This window comes from Vombatus ursinus, unplaced genomic scaffold (genome assembly GCF_900497805.2).
Source record: "Vombatus ursinus unplaced genomic scaffold, bare-nosed wombat genome assembly UNPS02005417.1, whole genome shotgun sequence".
NCBI classification, from domain to species: Eukaryota; Metazoa; Chordata; class Mammalia; order Diprotodontia; family Vombatidae; genus Vombatus; species Vombatus ursinus.
Genome location: NW_020945195.1, coordinates 1 through 10408, shown reverse-complemented (window position 1 = coordinate 10408; position 10408 = coordinate 1). Strand labels below are relative to the sequence as shown.

At 43.0% G+C, this 10408-nt stretch overlaps 1 long non-coding RNA gene across 1 annotated transcript; it reads right to left on the bottom strand.

Moving 5' to 3' along the window:
• Nucleotides 1-2495: 2495 nt before the first annotated feature.
• Nucleotides 2496-7565, bottom strand: LOC114032487. The gene is made up of 2 exons (XR_003567839.1): nt 7458-7565; nt 2496-2736 (listed from the first exon to the last, which is right to left on the bottom strand). It is a non-coding gene; the product is annotated as an uncharacterized LOC114032487 (long non-coding RNA).
• Nucleotides 7566-10408: the final 2843 nt, after the last annotated feature.

Below are 10408 nucleotides of genomic sequence, written 5' to 3'. Positions count from 1 at the left end.
CTGTTTCTCATAAAAGATACTCCCTCTCCTGACTCCAAACGTTTCCCCCGGTTGTCCCCATGGACATGGGAGTGGAATGCACTCTTTTCTTATTTTGCCTCTTGGAGTCCTTCAAGTCTCAGCTAAAATCCTACCTTTTGCAAGAAGCTGCTCCTAGTTCCTCAATGTCAGTGCCTTCCAAAGATTACCCTCAATTTATGTTGCTGTTCAGTCATTTCAGTTGCGTCTGTCTCTTCGTGACCCCACTTGAGGTTTTCTTGGCAGAGATACTGGAATGGTTTGCCATTTCCTTCTCCAGCTCATTTTACAGATGAGGAAACTGAGGCAAACAGGGTTACGTGACTAGCCCAAGGTCACACAGCTAGTATCTGAGGCCAGATTTGAACTCATGAAGATGAGTTTTCTTTCCTGATTCCAAGCCCAGTGCTCTATCCACTGAATCACCTAGTTACTCCCTCATAATACATAGCAGTATATGAAAAATATTCTATGTACATATGTCATCTACATGATTTGTACACAGCTGTTCACGTGTTGTTCCCCCTCCTCCCTATCCATTAGAAAGAGGGCTCCTTAATGGTAGGGATTATATTTGTCTTTCTTTGCAGCCCCAGCCCTTAGTATAGCTGTTTCATTATTTCTGTATTTTCACCTAGTGCCCAGCACAGTGCATTTCCCATAAGTGGCACTTCACATTTGTTTGTTGTTGAATGAAAAAAGGAAGAGAGGATCTTGGAATGAAAGACTTCTCAGAGGTCTTGAATGCCAGACTGATGAGCTTGGCCTTTATCCCATGGGCAACAGGAAACCAGTGAAGGTATTTCAGCAGAGAGAGAGACATGATCAAAGCAGCACTCTAGAAAGATTGATCCAAAATAGCATATAGAATGGATTGGTGGGTGGGGGTAAAAGGAGTGATGTTAAGTGAGGAGATGGCGTGCCACAGGCCACAGCATCCCATGCAACGGCAGCCTGGTCCCCAGATAGCTCAATTGATGTAAAAGTCTTCAGCTAGACTCTTAACTACAGTATTAATTTTTAAAAAGCATAGATGGTCTTCCACAGTGGTTTCCAATGTAAAATCTTAAGACCTCACTCTAAACTATTTGATCATGGTTCGGCCTTTCTAGGATTTCACGAGCATGGTAACTCCAAAGCTGGTTGTACTTCATGAAGACTTTCAGAAAGAGTCCAAGTTTGAATTTACTAATTAGATAACTAGATGTATGGACAGAAAGTATCCTTCTATAGACAAGAGGATGACATAAGATCTGAGAGGATAAGATCTGAGTCATTTAATCTGATGCCAAGAGTGATTAAGTAACTTGCCCCAAATCCCTCATAGGCAGGAAGTGGCAAAGTTGGGATTTGAACCTAGGTTTTCTGATCCAGGGTCAGCATTCTAGTGGGAGAGCCCAAGTCAAGCACATGCTCCTATCTCCGATGGAGAGTTAAGAATTAGAACTGGAAGGCATCCCAGTGGCCAACTGGTCCAACTCAGACCTGAGCGGGAATGAAAACATCACAGCATCGAATATTTCAAGCTGGAAAGGACCAGCTTGGCCACTGCCCCCATTTTACAGATAAGGGAATGGAGGTCTAGAGAGGTGAAGCGAATGCTCAAGTTCATACAAGAATGACAGAGCTGGGAACTGAACTCAGTCCAGAGCTGGCGAGTACTGCCCATCTACAATATGCCTGATGAGTACAGACAGGAGAGTCTCCCCACCCAAGTGCAAATTTATTTTTTGCCCTACAACTTCCCAGCCAGCCAGTCAGGACATCCATCATCACACCATGCTCAACACCCTCACTCAACACTACTACAATAATGCTCAGCTTTTGGAGGAGAGATTGCCCTTAGGAGTTGCCAAGGTGAAGTCATTTCTCAAATGACTTCAGGTCACCTCTAATGTGAAGAATTAAGTCTAGGATGACCTCTCCTTATGTTTCCATAGTTTCTCTACAATGGTAACAGAGACCCCATCAGGCCTCAGAGGATACCTGCCCTTTACATCTCCCAGGATTCTGGCTATCTCAAGAAAAAAAATGATTCCTTTCAAGAGCAGAGCCCAGCCTCTTTCCACAGGTGAGGAGTTGGAATTTTGCCAAGTGACCTGAAGCAGAAGTTGGTTTCTGAAATCTTTATTCAAGGACCAAAGAATAAAACTGCTTTGTTTTTCCAAAGGTAGACCAGCCCTGGGACTGTGGCTCTGTTATGGATGTCTTAAGACACTTGTTCAGGCCCGTGTTTAGATATCCCAAGTGAATGCTCACTTGGTGCTGGTGAATATAAATGATGAGACCTTTGAGGATGAGTAGGCATAGGACCCTGTGCACTGAAGGTCTCTCCCCTAGGACAGAACGTCATGGGAACCATTTCGCCTCTAGTCAATGTTCTTCACTCTCCCTGTTACTTAAATGATGTCCCTATTGTGATTGGCCTCCCTGCCTGGGGGCCAGGAGAAAGGAGAATGATCTTCAAAAAACCAAAGTATTTTTCCCCCAAAATATTTTTTATTCTTGCATAACATTTGTGTTTCCAATTGTGAATAAAAAAATTAGAAAGTAGTTACAAAACAGCAATGGGATAGACAAGGAGCAGGGTGCCTCACACACAGCAAGGCCAAATCACTTCCCATCTTCCCCTTCTTCCTCTTTAGATGAAGTGGGACCTGGCGCCTGGGATGCAAGCTCAGCTGGCCTGGGGTCAGTCGGGCTTCCAATTCTCAGAATCTAGAAAACAAAACCGCCACAGCCAGTTACAGTCCTGACAACGTGCTGACCTCCCAATCTGTTTTGAAGGTGCCAGCTGGTCTTCTGAAAGCACCTGAGGCTTCTCCCATCAGCAGCTCAATGAACCATCACCACCACTGCCAACCATGGACGGTCCTATGGAGCATGTTTCTTAATCAAACCAAATTTCCCTGGAGGAGAGTGGATAAACCAGGAAGGGAACCAGAGACAGAGGAGACCTCAACCCAGGGTACGGATGGAAATAAAGAAATAAATTAAATACAGATTCTTAAGCCTCTACTGATTATATAAGTCTTCAATCTCTAGCAGCCAAGGAATCAAAATGGGCAATGGTGACTCAAAGGCATCTAATACACGTAATGATTCGTGTTGCTCAAAGGCAGGATTCCTATTGCTGAACAAGGAAAGCTCATGTCTTTTCTTGCCCTATAATTTAACACAGGAAGAAGAGAAGAATCGACTCCAGAGAGCCTACACAAAGTCCAGAATGCTATAGGCCAACTAGGCTGTCACTCTGCCTCCATGTAAGACCAGGCTCAAGACCAGTCCAGAAAGAAATTCAAGCAGCGTCCAAAGCAGATGGCCATATATTATCCCCTCAATAATATGCCTTTGAGGCTCACCCCTCAGCAATCCAAACTAAATATGAAGGTAGAAGCTTCTCTTAGTATGCCGATTTAAGTAATTAAATAAGAACACTGTGTCATTTAAGTAATATCGGGATGATAATAGATAACAAACACAAAGACTTAATCCCACATCAGCTTCTGCCCGGGGTCTGAGCCCAGGAATTTGCTTCCAATGCAGGTTCAGGAAGGTACCAGTGCACACATAACCCTCCTCATCAATGCATCAGTTTTGGGGCCACTGTTGGAATAAGCTTGAAGAAATCACAGCAGAGACAGCCAAGTGAGAAGGTATGCTTCCCTGGGCTTTAGGGGCTTGACATTGCAAAGACAACCCATATCCATTTCTGCCACGCAAGAGGAAAGAAGGCATCTACCAGAGTGGCTGGAAGAAACTTAGGCAAAGCGGCCAGAGAAGATCATGCATATTCAAATGGTCAACCCAACTCAGGCATAAAAGTATTGACCAGTAATGATCAGTTCCTACATCTCCCATTAGGCAAGACCTACCTTAACTTGTAGACAGGATAGGCAGAAAAGTAAAGCCCAACAAAAAATGCTGTTCCTTTCTGTCATTCGGCCACCAGCGCTGGGAACACCATACAGAGCCCTACACTATGCCTCCTGGCCTGCTGAAATAGCTGGGCTCTCCACTATGGCCATGCTATGGCAGTAGCTATCCTGTTATAGGGATGGCAATGCTACTCTAACCTAACAGTATTATTCTTTTGCTGATACAAGGGAAAGAGCAAGAAGTCATCATGGACAGACAGTCTACCTTCCTGGACATTCAGATCCACTTTAGAAGGGTGACCTACATTCCAGCCATCCCTCTACAGACCCAATTTGAATATGCTAGTGTAGTATTTCTATGATCCCAATCAGGTAGGCTGTTTTAGCTTTATAAGGTGGTTGGAAAATCCAATGGTCACAGTCTAGGGTGACAAGAATCTCCCCAACTTCCATCTTTCTTGAAGATGTGCTTTGTAAAGGGTAGAAACCATTGTTGACGAGTAATTCCAGTGCTGCCACTTCTCCCAAACATTTCCCACTGGTCTCAGGTAGACGTACTATCTAAGTACTTAAAGAAAAAGCCAAAGCCATTTTCCACTCCTCCTCCCCATCATCCTCTCTTCTCCATAACTCTAACAGTCGATCTACAACCTACAAAAGCAAATTCATAATGGGGAAAAAAAAAAAAAGACAAAACTCAACTGATTCCCGCTGGCCCCACCACCCATACTCACACACATCTATGTAGGTAGACAGACATACTCTCTCTTTCCCTCCTTCCTAAATTCTTCAGTCGGGGGACAGGTGACCTAGAAGGATACTGGGACACCTTCAGAACAGAAAACATATTTGAAGTATATTTTCCTAGCCCAGCACCCACAGAGATTCCAGTTAATGGCAATCTCTCCTACCTTGTCTCAGGGAGTTGGTTACCTAGAAAGGAATGTTATTTTCAATCCTACTGTCTGCTCACTATCCAGCCTCACCCAAGTGAGGTGGAAAATTCTGCCTAAAGTTGAATAAGTAACACCCTAAATGGCTGGGAGTCACAGATTCCATTAAAATGACCTTGAACAGGTGAAGAGAATGCCCAGAAAAACTATCTCCAAATACCAAGATATAGATAATGAAAAAACTAAGAGACCAGCAGAAGCTCTGGTGGGAGGCAGCCACACAAGTCATCTGGGCAGATGGGGCTATTTCTTCATTTTGTTTTTGCTTTTGTTCTTCAGGGGGAAGGAGGAAAGAAAAAGATGTTTTCACACTGTTTTCAAGCACAAAATGTTTATTTTTCTCCTTAATATATACAGTCTCTTGGGGATTTCATTCCACTGACTGTCTGTGTACAAGGATGGAACTAACAGGCAATAGTGACTCCAGGCAGTTCCAATGTAAGCTCAAAGAGGAATGGGGATGGGGGGTGGGGTGGGGAATGAGAACAGTTTCCTAATGTTTGCTCATGAAGCATACAGACATGAATCTAAAAACAAACAAATCAAATATACATGTTACAGAGAACAGAAATCTCTTACTACAGTCAGTATTTTGCCCAGGCAGAAGACTCTGCCTAATTGTCTATAAAATTCAATTCTAACTGAATTGATGGAATAATATATTCTCAAAGGGTACAAACCAAATAATTTAGACAGTTCTAAGAATGCTCCAAAGTACAATAGAATGATACAGTTCCCATGTTTGGCAGCACAGGTCATTCTGCTTTCCAGCAGGGAGTATAAAACATCTTTGCAGGAAGAGAACAGTGTGCCTTCAGCGTTCCACCTTGGAAAGTTTTTCTCATCCCAAGCCCAGAATGAGCCTGTCGAGGTCGAGCTGTCTATGAAAAGGAAGCTTGCCACAGACAAAGTGGCTTAATATCGGTCACCTGTGGAGTATAAGACTTTGGGGGGCGGGGAAGGGGGATGGAGAATCCACAGACCATAACAGGGACCAAACTGGGGTAGGGTCTGGGGCACAGGGAGGGAAGGGGGAGGGTGCTCCCATTCTAAAGTGCAAAGAGAGAAAGAAAAAGCCTGATAAAAGGAGCTGGTCAGGTAATATTGTTCTGAAAGATGTGTTTAGTCAGAAGGCAAATAGTAGAGACACTTTAAACACCGTCTCTCTGCCTTCGATTTGGTTTGCTCCTCAGAGAGCAGCACCACTGGCCTACTGGCAGACCGAAACCCATAGCAGGGCTGTCTGCATTCTCAGAATGGGCTGGAAGGCCACTTACAATGGTGCCTTTTCTCGCCTTGCACCAATAAAGCATGTACAGATTTCAAATCAAACTGACTTATGCACGTCCTTTTGGTTAAAGTGTGGCAAAATGTGGATACTTAACTAAAGGAAAAGAAGAAAACATTTTCTCTCAGCTCCCTGTTAACAGAAAGAAGTCACCATCTGCACCACTTAACCAAAAGGCCAGGTACTGGACAGAACCACTCTCGCCAACGTTTTATTACTTGGCTTTCTGCGCAGGATATTTTCACGGCTTCCAAATGTGCTCCTTGAACAACGCATCAAAAAAAAAAAATTCTGTCTTCTCTTTCTCATTGCATAAACTCAAAAGAGATTTAGTTTTTTCAACCACCACACAAATCTCAACCTAACATTTGCAACCCTTTGATAGTCAAGGTTATCTTCTCATTAAGATAAAAGAAAATACCACATTTACAGTAGAAAACAAAACCAAAAAAACCCCAACATGACCACAAGCTTCGGTTTCAAAGTGTGTAAACTCTGCATATCTTTGCAACTTAAAATAGGGAAATTGTTTTTGAACTCACAAGCAAACTGTAAATAAAATACACCTTTCCAATATATATATATATGTATATACGTATATATATGTTTCTATATAGAGATATATTTTACATCTCTTTCCAGTAAGGAACTGAAAAGTCAAGATTCAAGGCACTCAAATACTCCTGCAGGATTAATACAATGTTGTTGTCATCATCAAGTCAAGTACAGAAAGTTATTTGTGTTTTAAAGAATATACCACAATCACAACAATGGAGAATAAAGTGTCTTTAGCAGTGGAATATGCAAATATTGCCATGAACAAACCCACTCTTGGGGTATGGCTGTGGTGGGTTCTACCAGGCTTGCTGTGGTTGTAGCTGAAGCCACCAATGCCATACAGACAAATAGTATCCCCAGTCTCAAATACTCTCTTGGAAGTGTGTGTGTGTGTGTGTGTGTGTGTGTGTGTGTGTGTGAGAGAGAGAGAGAGAGAGAGAGAGAGAGAGAGAGAGAGAGAGAGAGAGAGAGAGAGGTGTGTGTGTTTCAAGAGTACACCCTGTTTTATAGGTGAGTCAGAAAGCTAGGTGATTCTCATCTGGGGGCTGCATGGGTTGACAGCAGGTTGCTGCAGGTATACTGGAAACAACTGCAAGCCTGTTTTGCTCAGGCCTGGAAATGGTGCAAGGCTATGCCCTCCTCTAATCCCAGGCTGGCCCACTGTGTCTGGCCACTGCCCACCATACATAGGTGCTGGGAACACTCCTCCATATGGATACGGAGGTATCACATAAGGTGGGACCGGGCCAGAAAGGGGAGTACCTGTCATAGGCATTGGCAGGGCTGGAGTGACTCCGGGAATTAATGCAGCTGACACAGGGCCAGGCACTGGAACAAGATATTGTTTCCCCACTCCTGTTCTGACTGAATTAACCTACAAAACACAAAGACACGCAGAAGGATTATGCTCAGGTTGACTGGCCAGGGTCAACACAATATGTTTGCTTCAACCCTGGGAATTCTTTAGGAAGCTGCCAGGTAGACATCTCTGTCTCTAAGAGAAAGCAGTCACCGAACCATGCCTGGGGCCTGGTGCCTTCTAATGGTTCAACCACTCAACCAGGACTTGGGGTTGAGGGGTGGAGAACAAAAACCTTCAGACCATCTTCTCCCTCCTAACTCATAACCTACTTCTTCCCCATGTTCAGGAATTTTGAGAGAGCTCCTCCAGGTATTTTAAGAAGCCAACATCTCACCTGAAATGTCCAGGTGAATGAGACAGGGCCTTCATTTTCAAGGAGGAGAACACAAGAGCGCTCTAATAGCATCAAGCCAAACTGCCATTGTTGGCTGACAGTCCTTTGAACATAAAAGGCTAACTTAAAACCTATCCCTCCCGCACAAAGGATCTCAAGTTTGAAGTCCAATTATACCACAAGATGGGAATGAGCTTCAAGTCCTAGAAGTCAGCCAAAGAACTGTGCCCCTGATCCAGATGCTCATGCTAAAGTTTCCTCAAAAGTCAGGTGAACAGGATACAAAGAAGCAGCCAGCCCCTGTCCTAGAACAACCTTAGGGCCCTGATGGCGGATTGAAGATGGTCTTGATATAAAAACTGACTCTAGTGTACACTTAAAATGGAATGTTTTAGTCTCCCAGCCATGTGTCAGTCAGTAACAAAGCCTGATTGCCTTTGGGGTCTACTTGATTTGAATTTAATGCTGGAAAAGCAATTAGGGTAAACCAGCTTAGAGACCAGTCGCAAGACTGCTGTGTGTGTGCATGGGTTTTTGTGTTCTGTAAAACCTGTTCCCCAATTGATAAATGGTCAAAGGATAGAACAGGGTGTTCTCAAGGGAAGAAATCCAAGCAATCAGCAGCAATAAGAAAACATGCTTCAAATCATTAACGACTAGAGAAATAAAAATAAAAAGTAGCTCCGAGGCTCCACTTCACACCCGTTAAGAGTGAGAAAAAAAGGAACAAGACAAATGTAGAGTGTCTGCAAGAAAACAGGCAAGACCTAGCATAAAAGAGATCAAAAAAGGAAGAAAAGGCCCCCACAGGAGTAAACATTATTTGTAGCAGCATTTTTTTGTACTGGAAAAGAACTGGAAACTAAGGGGGTGTCCATCAATTGAGAAATAACTCAACAAATTGTGGTATGTGAATATAATTGTGCTGTTGTAAGAAATGATTTAAAGGATGGTTTCAGAGAATCCTGGGAAGAACTCTACAATCTGATACAGTATGAAGTGATCAGAACCAAAAAAAAAATTTAGACAACATGATAAAAATGAACACTTTTGAAAGGCCTAAGAACTCTGATCAATGACAATTCCAGAGGACCCATAAGAGAGAAATGATATTCCCCTCCCCACAGATGGACTTGATGCAAAATAGACAAATGGTTTATGGATACGGGCCAATATGGGAATTTGTTTCGTCTGACTATGCATATGCAAGGAGTTTTTGTTTGTTTGTCTGGGGATGGGGGGAAGTAGGAGGGAGAGAAAATGTTTATTAGTTGAAAAAATTTTTATTTTTTAAAAAGTCCTAGCCAGAGTTCTGGTTTATATGGGAAGGAAGGGTCTGTGAGACCAAACAACCTTCACTTGACTATGTCTTACAAGATCCACCCTGGGCAAAAGCCACCACTGAAATAAAATCAAGTCCACAGACTCCAGGTGAAGACACTTGGCTCCATCACCTTACAGCAGTTGATTTCAGTTAGGTGTTAGGAGAAAAGCAAAATAATAGAAGCGACAGTCAAGTGTGAATGACCCATTCCTATGCCGAGAAGGTCATGGGACTGTTTGTTTTCTTAAAACAAACAGCACCAAAGGATTGCCAAATGATGACATTTACAGGCAGCATTAACAATGGGGTAGGATAATTCTGGTAGTGGAGGCGAAGTTGTGGTGGAAATACAAATCACTAAACTGTTAATATTTCTGTTTCTACCCCCTCCCAGTTTAGATGCCCAATGCTGATGCTTTTTTTGACTGGCGTTTTTACAGATTTTTTTTTTGCTCTTTCTGAACCCACTGGTTCTCTAAGGTCACCATGATTTTTCACAAGGGCAACAGCTCTGGGTACTGTCTGTCTGCATGAGTTGTTTTCAAGTCAGGTATTGTCTTGTACTGAAATGGCAGTAAGCTGGTACGTATATTAAAAGAAGGGCTCTAAGAAAATCATTCTTGGTGGAAAACCTGATTTCATACCTTACGCCAACAGCTCTTTCCAAATCCATCTCACATTCTGAATGGCCTGAGAGTTAGGACTGCCTCCCTGGAAAGCTGCCATTGGGGAATGTGTTCAGTTTCAGGACTAGAGATGGATATAGACCATAATCCAGAAAAGCCCATTATTAAAACTTACAATTTCTTCCTCCTCTCCTTTTAGTCCTTCCACGGAAGCTGTCAGAAGGAAAACCACTCAAAACTTTCAGGTGCCTATGTGTATCACCCAATTAAATATTTCATTTTTGTCTAGCTAAATCTTTCCATGGTTTTATATATTAGTTATAGTCCCAACTAAACTGTAGGTCTTTGAGGACAGGGACCATGCCTTACATTCTATTTCAGCCATAGTGCCAATCACAGTTTGAATACAGACTAGGGCCTGAAATTCCTGCTGATGGCTCAAGGGGGCCATATTGAATATTATGGACCTATGTTACTGGCCTATCCTATCTCAGATGTTCCTTTCTTGGTGTAGGGGTCGGGGGGGGAAGAGTAATGGGGATGATAATTGTGTTGTCATCTAACAAT